This window comes from Clarias gariepinus, chromosome 13 (assembly GCF_024256425.1).
Source record: "Clarias gariepinus isolate MV-2021 ecotype Netherlands chromosome 13, CGAR_prim_01v2, whole genome shotgun sequence".
Taxonomy (NCBI): Eukaryota; Metazoa; Chordata; class Actinopteri; order Siluriformes; family Clariidae; genus Clarias; species Clarias gariepinus.
In genome coordinates this window covers 6910592-6916238 of record NC_071112.1, presented here as the reverse complement: position 1 = coordinate 6916238, position 5647 = coordinate 6910592, and the positions used below count along the sequence as shown (strand labels likewise).

General features: G+C 37.4%; 1 pseudogene; it reads right to left on the bottom strand.

Annotated features, from left to right (window-relative positions):
- Nucleotides 1–360: 360 nt before the first annotated feature.
- LOC128535817 (solute carrier family 22 member 15-like) lies at nucleotides 361–5213 on the bottom strand (annotated as a pseudogene).
- Between the last annotated feature and the right edge of the window lie 434 nt (nucleotides 5214–5647).

Here is a 5647-nt window from a genome sequence, read left to right as displayed (position 1 = left end):
ACTTTTTCCAATAATTCCAGATTTCTGCATTATGATTGGCTACATACATACATACATACATACAGTGGTGTGAAAAACTATTTGCCCCCTCCCTGATTTCTTATTCTTTTGCATGTTTGTCACACAAAATGTCTCTGATCATCAAACACATTTAACTATTAGTCGAAGATAACATGATTGAACACAAAATGTAGTTTTTAAGAATAAGAAACCAGGAAGGGGGCAAATAGTTTTTCACACCACTGTACATACATACTGTGTATTTAGAATGTAATGTAATATTTATCTCTTTTAAGCACATCTATAAATAAATATACTGTAGCTTAGTGGTATTTCTCATTTTAAAAAATCCTCTCTCTCTTCATTTCTCAATGATTTTTATTATCAAATTATTTTCCTCCAATTAAGAGACAACCCCAAGATATATGCAACATATACAGATATATATGTACATACCTCTCCATCTGTCACAACTGATAAGAGAGACATTCATAAATATTCTACAATTCTGTGATACAGTGTGTAGTGTTAATGTTGTAGTGCTTTCTGAAGCACATCCATTATGTACAGTCAACTGGTAATAATGTGATAATAGTGAGCTAGCGCTGTTTGCAATGCACAGGTATCAGTCAGAAATGATTCATTAGCAGAAGCATTAATGGAATAATTGAAAAACGGAATGAAAGCTCTTCTGCTGAAATGCATAAAAAAAAATTTTTTTTGATCCCTTTAGTGTTCACAGAAGGCTAAGTGCACACACACACACTTTCTGTGAATCAGATTGGCACAGAACAAGTCGATATGGCATGATATTGACAAATAAGAGTCTTCTGTCCGTGAATGTGAGCATATCATTCGCTATCAGATCCTCTTTGACTCGACAAGTGCTCATCCGCCAGCAGATGAACCTGTGGAAAACAACCCACATTAGAGCGTCCACAATGCCGAGTAACATCACCACCTGGTATGGGCGGAGCCAATGCTACCTGTGTGTCTAGGATCCGCTGATAAGCAGGGGCAGAGAGTTCCTCTAGTGTCTCGGCCACTGGCTTGTTGAATGTTTCTGGGAGGAGAAGTCCTGTGGCTCCAGCTGACACACCAGTCAGGCAGAACACCATGAACGGCATGGACGCATGCAGCACTTTCTGAACGATCAACAAAACACAAATGTTATGTCATCATTAATGTGAGGGATGTACCGAAAGTAATGCAAAAGTAGGCATAATGTTTTTATTAACTGACATAGGTGGTTCAAATTCCACATGTTGGAAGATGCAAATGCTTGTGATTTACATATTACACAGTACTTACCATACTAGGAATAAATGGGGCCAAAATTCCTCCAACCCTACAAGACATGGAGCAGACCCCCAACCCTGCGTTCCTGAATCACACACACAGACACACACACAAATCTAGACAAACATTTCATATTGCAGACTTCATAGTTCAATTGCTATTTGAGCGCTTGCAATGTAGTATCTAATATCCCTGTAAGAATGAGCGGGCTAGTGTGTGTGTGTGTGTGTGTGTGTGTGTGTGTGTGTGTGTGTATACCTGATGACAGTGGGGTAAAGTTCTGATGTGTACACATACACAATGTTAAATGCAGCACTGACCATCAGCTTCCCCAAAAGAGCCAAAGAGCTGCCATTGACAAACGAACCTTTTGTGAAAGAGAGAGAAATATGGAAACAGGGATAAACCAAGAAACAGTCAGTCCAATCTTTTTTCGCCTAAAATTACCATCTAAAAATGAAGGGTTATCTTATATTCATAGATTTAATTTCTGCATTTATTATATTTCTCCAACAGTAAACAGCACTAATTAGACATGCATGTGAAGACAGTCCAGAGCCACAGTTCACCACATTATTCCTAAGCAGCTTTACAGAAAGCTGGATGTATATTTTTGTAGATCAACAATGAACAACCTACAGGTTTAGAAAAGTAGAGTTCAACAATAGAAAGTGTGTAAAAAATTTGTTCATGTTCAGCCCTGAATAGTCTTCATGATTAATTCAATTAAATTTTATTTGTATAGCGCTTTTAACAGTTGTCATTGTTGCAAAGCAGCTTTATACAATCAAAATAATTATGATTATTTATGATTGTTTTTGTTCTGTATGCAGATCCACAAAGATATAAATCAGCACCAATCATCTAGTGACCAAGCGTGATGTTTGGGAGGAGGATCTACAGCTTCAGCTGGAAGCACCTGCATGGAAGAAAACAGTCATTCATGCCATGCGAGAGATTGACGCTTTCTCCAAAATAGATTGTGGTCCTAGTGACATGTTAGTTCTTTTCAACACATGCATGCTGCTGATAGTTATTAAATTAGCATGTAGAAAGAATGATTCGTGTGAATTAAGTGAACATTTAAAAACCTGCAGTGTACATTTGCTTTTGAGGTTTAGACGGTTAAGTAGGACCACACTTATACATGTCTAGACATCCAGAGAAGGAGAGGGTGCAAACCTTCGTATGAAGGGTTGGAAATCAGGCCATCAAACCAGGCCCGTAAAAGCCACAGTTGGAGTTTGAACAACATAATTATCCAGGTATTGGAATACTTCAATACCTGGAGTCTAATGCCAGGTATATAAATTTTTTGACTGACTGACAGAGATGGAAAGAAACTAAGTATTGTACATGTTCTTTGTTGCTGTATTTAAGTAAATATGTTGAGTAACTGTACTTTACTTGAGTAGTTTAATTAGAGGATACATTTTACTTTGCTTTTAAAGACAACAAATGTCTGTACTTTTAATTAACCACATTTCTGCATGGTGTTGCGTTTCCTAAGAGCAGTGATGTGTAGTATTCGAAGGGGGCCACCTGCTGACTATTATGTGTAACTACATGACTTGCCTTTCCTTCGAGACACACCTAATAACACAACATTTGAAATCAGAAGCAGAGCTGATTGGGGAAGCCGAGAGACAGTGAGACAGAAACAGAAATATTTTTTAAATATAAAAAGGCTGTGAGTTACTACAAGTCTTGTATTTTAGATACTTGAATAAACTTGAAGGTGAATACTTCTGTACTTTTACTCAGGTACACAACTAAATGGAGGACGTCCACTTTTACTCAAGTAATATTTGCTAAAGGGAATCTCCACTTTTACTTAAGTACAAGATTGCATATTGTCCTCCTCTGCTCATTGGTAACTTGCTTGCTAGCCTCGGGAGACAAGATGAATTGTTGTTCACTTGTTTGCTGCACTGTTTTCGGTTCCCTTTGAAACTGAGCAGTTTTGCACAAAGTGTTAATCAGGACCAGGGATGAAAACAGGTATTCTGCTGTTTTAACAGCTTTAGTCTTAAAAAAAAAAAAATAAATGAAACAAATGCAGTTTCACATGTTACTGAGAAACCCATTGTCCTGAAGAGTCTGCTTCTTGTCATTAAATAAAGGAGCAGCTTCAGATTAGCAAAGCCATGATAATAATGGAGACCCATTCCCTAGAGTCTAACATCTTGCAGATTTTTCTTTTTTATTGTACCACAGATAGAAGTACAAATTTGCGCTTTACCTTGCAGCAGATAATCAAGCCTAATCTACTAAAATGTATTTAATAGAATGTTTTAAAATATTTAAATATTTTTAAAATAGGTTTAAAACTATGACTAATTTATAGGCCGGTCAAATCTATACTTCAGCTGGTATCTTATTATATCCTAGCAGTATATTGTTATTGTTGCTGATACTGTATGTCAAAAGTCTTATTATAGTAAAATACAGTATGGTCTCCTCACCAGGCCGAACAGGGACAATCACAGAGAGAAGGCAGCACAGACCAGCAAGGATAAGAAAACTTGCTAAAGATTTTCGCCTCCCAAACCTGAAACAGGTGGGCGAGAAGGAGGGAGAGAGAGAGAGAGAGAGAGAAAGTAATGAGTAAGATAATTTAACCAGCATTACAATGTGTTGTAGTGTTCATACAGAAATGTTAATGCAGAGTGTGTAAATACCAAGGCTTATTAATGAAGTATATGCACAGTGGGTATGCTGGCAGCTCCACCAGGCCGTACATGGCTGCAGTGAGGTAGAGACTGCCTTTTTCGTCACTCGCATTCATTGTCAGTCCATAATACACCAAACTGCAGGCATACCTGAAAGACAAACATGATGTACACATATAGACATTATCATACACAGCTGTACGTAATTATCTCTAAATCCATCATACCATGTTTGAGTATGATGGTGATATCCATTATATTTAAATCTGATCAAATTCTTGATTGGATTTAAATAAGCAAGTAAAATGCTTATATGACTGCTGATATAAAAAGAAAAAGAAAAGAAAAACGAGTTTAAAATAGGAATATAACATACACACAAAGCCTTTAATAAGAGTTTACACAAATCCCAAAACACCCTGGGTCCAACATCATCTTTCGGCATTATGTTAGTGATTTTAGTTGCACATTTTTCCATTTTAGTATGACATACACTTTGCATATTTGTTATCTGGATTTTGGCACTGTACGTCTATTATCTCACACTCAACTCAAAAAACCTTTACGAACAGCATTTGTAGCCTTATAAACATTTCATAACATAAGCACAGGAAAACCTGTATTAAAAAGAAGTTGCAATGATACAATTATTGAAAGGCTCAGCAACGTTATGTGGCAATAAAATGAAGTCGACCTAAGTGTACTGAATGACCAGGTTATCACATCTTTGAAAACGTGGTCAACTTTCCATCCATCCATCTTCAACCGCTTATCCAAAGTTGGGTCGCGGGGGTAGCAGTTCCAGCAGAGATCCCCAAACTTCCCTTTTCCTCATCCTACATTAGTATTATTTTAATGGGCTCTTATTTGATTAGATTTTCAGTAAAAAAGTCAAGATAAACTGACGCAGTGCCCTAGGATAACTGACTACACATGGTGTAAATGAGAACAATGTGTACATCAGCCAATCACATGTCACCCTAAAAACAACAGTATTAGATCATATGATGTGTGTTTAGTAAAGTGTTTCAATTGTTTACTTAGACACCGTGCACACACGCATACTTACCAAACATACATGAAGACAACGGTCCTGCAACGCAGCACACGGTGCGCCTGGAGTTTTCCACAGCTTCAGAGTAACACTTCCCTTTCCATTACACTAAGCAAAATCCTGCAGCACTTTCTCTGTCTCCCCCCGTCCGGCTCAGAGTACAGCCAGCGTGAAGACTTGGGTAGCATGCTATCAATAACACAGACACACTTAACAATAAGCATACTTTCACACTAATTCCAAAGTTAAACAGCCACATTAAGATCTTGAGGTGCCCATGACTTTTCAGGGTCTACAGGTGAAACTCGAAAAATTAGAATATCGTGCAAAAGTTGATTTATTTTAGTAATGCAACTTAAAAGGTGAAACTAATATATGAGATAGACTCATTACATGCAAAGCAGGACAGTTCAATCTTTGCTTTGTCATACCTGAGATGATTATGGCTTACAGCTCATGAAAACCCCAAATCAACAATCTCAAAAAATTAGAATATTGTTAAAAGGTTCAATATTCTAGGCTCAAAGTGTCCCACTCTAATGAGCTAATTAAGCCATAACACCTGCAAAGGGTTCCTGAGCCTTTAAATGGTCTCAGTCTGAGTCAGGAGGACTGCTTCCTT